Here is a 2,533-nt window from a genome sequence, read left to right as displayed (position 1 = left end):
AAGATTGAACAAGGACTGAAGGCATTCCTGGAGGTAGGATATTGGATGCAACGTGTGATTGAAGCCTTTCAGAGTCAGTCACCCTGGACCAGTGGCTGTGCTGTAGTGACTGGTAACTAAGCATATATGCATAGGCACCCACTCCTGCAGGATGAGTAGGCATCCAGCAAAAAGTGCAGACAAGCCTGACATTGAAACCATTTGGACGAGGGAGGCAAAGGTATTAGTGAGCTGAACAAACTTTCCTGTTTGCTGTAAGCCTAATTTTACAAGTAAGACTAGCCTCCCCTTTAGCCTTAAGGATTTATGGGGCTTCTTGGGCAATTAAGGAGGTGGTATACTAAGAAGGCAGGTAGGTACTTGAGTGATTAGAATATGTTCCAGATTTTTGGAGCAGGACATACTACTTACAAAAGGAATATCAGTCTCTCTTCTAGGCTTTTATCATATTCATCAGAGTGGCACCTTCATTCTCACATCCTTCTGTTTTCAAGGTTACTACACAGTATTATTTGAAGTATCTTTACATAATTGTGCTCTTTTTGATGTTCTCCACACATACTCACATATCTACTTTCAAATAAGAAACTACTGATACAAACTTCCATTAAGTCAGCTTACCTATTTATTATAGCACCTATTTTCAATTGATAAATTATGCTTTACTTTATGTGCTTACACTGAATTCAAAAATGTAAAATACAATTCCAATTTCCAACCAATAATGTCTTTCAAAATCTTGTTTCACCTCACCACAAAATTAATTTTACCTTAGTTTGAAACCAATTGCGTTTTCAAGGGATACTGAAACACAACAGAGATCCTACTGGGTTGTACTATCCGCTTTTTTGAAACAAACCTGTTTTAAAAATTAACTTTAAAAGTTATATATATATGTATATATATATTCTTTTTTTTTTTTTTTTTTAAGTGAACCTGCACTGATCCCTATGAAGAGATGACACTGGGACTTACAGGAAAGACACTAGATATGCCGGGCACTAAGTAGCAGAGACTGCAGGATCCCCGATGTCTCCCGAAGGAATTTCAACCTTGGCTTTAAGGGCTGGGCCTGATTCGCGACAGCACCCGACTGACAGCCCGGCGCTGCTGAGTAGCTCTTGGGTCTCGGTTAAAAGGGCCGCCTCCGCGGGGACCACGTGGCCCCCGTTTCGCTAAAGTGCGTGCTTTGGCGCTGCAGCCGGACTCTCCGCGCCGCGCGCCGGCGCTCAAAAGCAGTGCGTTAGAAAATATTTTTTATATTAAGACATGGAGCTGTACTTTGAAGTCTTTGAGAAAAGAAGAATCTGCAGGTACTTTTTTATACATCTATTTTTATTGCATTATTAAAATTTTCATCTGTTTTAGCCAGCTTAGGCTAAATCATGCAGTGACAAATGACCTCAAGTCTTGTGGACTAAACAATAAAAGTTTATTTCTTGCTCACATTTATGCTCATCACATTGATGTCCTGTGGCTTTGCTCAATGTGCTCTTTATTTTGGAAGTAGGTCTGAATAAGCAGCCCTTATGTGGAGCGTGCTGGGTTTCTGACAGAGGAAAGAGAGGTGAGAACGAAGCATCAAAACTACAGCATGAAAGTGGCGTATGTCACTTGTGGACCTTACTTATTTCATTATAATTTATTTCGTATATATTTATACATGGAGAGAGAGAGAGAGATCATTTAATTTATACATGGCTTCCAGGAAAGACTACCTGAAATGTTCCAACAGATCCTGGAGAAAGAAACTCCAAGATTTTATTTGTGTGTAGCCCAGTGCCTCTCTATTATATGATTAGAAAATCATCATATTAGAACCCACTCACCAAAAAGACAATTTCTCAAAGACCTATGTATAATAAAAATTTATCAAGCTATACAGGTCTAAATGACCCACTGTGGAAGTTATTTTGGTTGTTCTAAAAACATCTGAGTACATGATTATTAAATATCACAACTACATGGTGTATATTTAGGTTTATACAAATATACACCATTATAAATAATTTTAACATAAATTAATTTACACGAAAAAGAAGGAATATAGAAAGGAAACCAATCATAATTCAAGAAACATAAGTTGGGCTTCCCTGGTGGCACAGTGGTTGAGAGTCCGCCTGCCGATGCAGGGGACACGGGGTTGGTGACCCGGTCCGGGAGGATTCCACATGCTGCGGAGCGGCTGGGCCTGTGCGCCATGGCTGCTGAGCCTGCGCGTCCAGAGCCTGTGCTCTGCAACGGGAGAGGCCACAGCAGTGAGAGGCCCGCGCACCGCAAAAAAAAAAGAAACATAATTTACTTAAAGCAGGTCTCCTCAAAAATAAAGAACATTAACCATATTACACTCAAAAAGCCCAAAATATTTTAAGTATACTTTATCTTTACAGTTCTGTGCTAAGGATAATAGTCATTCTCAAAGCAATTATTTTCCATTAATTACATATGTAGATAAACATATACATTACAATTAATCTACAAAAATTTACTATTTCTAAATAACAGAGCATGTTTTAGGAACTTAATAAAATAA

At 38.9% G+C, this 2,533-nt stretch overlaps 1 non-coding gene across 1 annotated transcript; it reads right to left on the bottom strand.

The window, feature by feature from the left end:
* Positions 1–1,119: 1,119 nt before the first annotated feature.
* On the bottom strand, positions 1,120–1,242 carry LOC116754842. Its single transcript, XR_004350178.1, has one exon. It is a non-coding gene; the product is annotated as a small nucleolar RNA SNORA76 (small nucleolar RNA).
* Between the last annotated feature and the right edge of the window lie 1,291 nt (positions 1,243–2,533).

This window comes from Phocoena sinus, chromosome 5 (genome assembly GCF_008692025.1).
Source record: "Phocoena sinus isolate mPhoSin1 chromosome 5, mPhoSin1.pri, whole genome shotgun sequence".
NCBI lineage: Eukaryota > Metazoa > Chordata > Mammalia > Artiodactyla > Phocoenidae > Phocoena > Phocoena sinus.
This window is presented reverse-complemented; position numbering and strand designations above follow the sequence as displayed.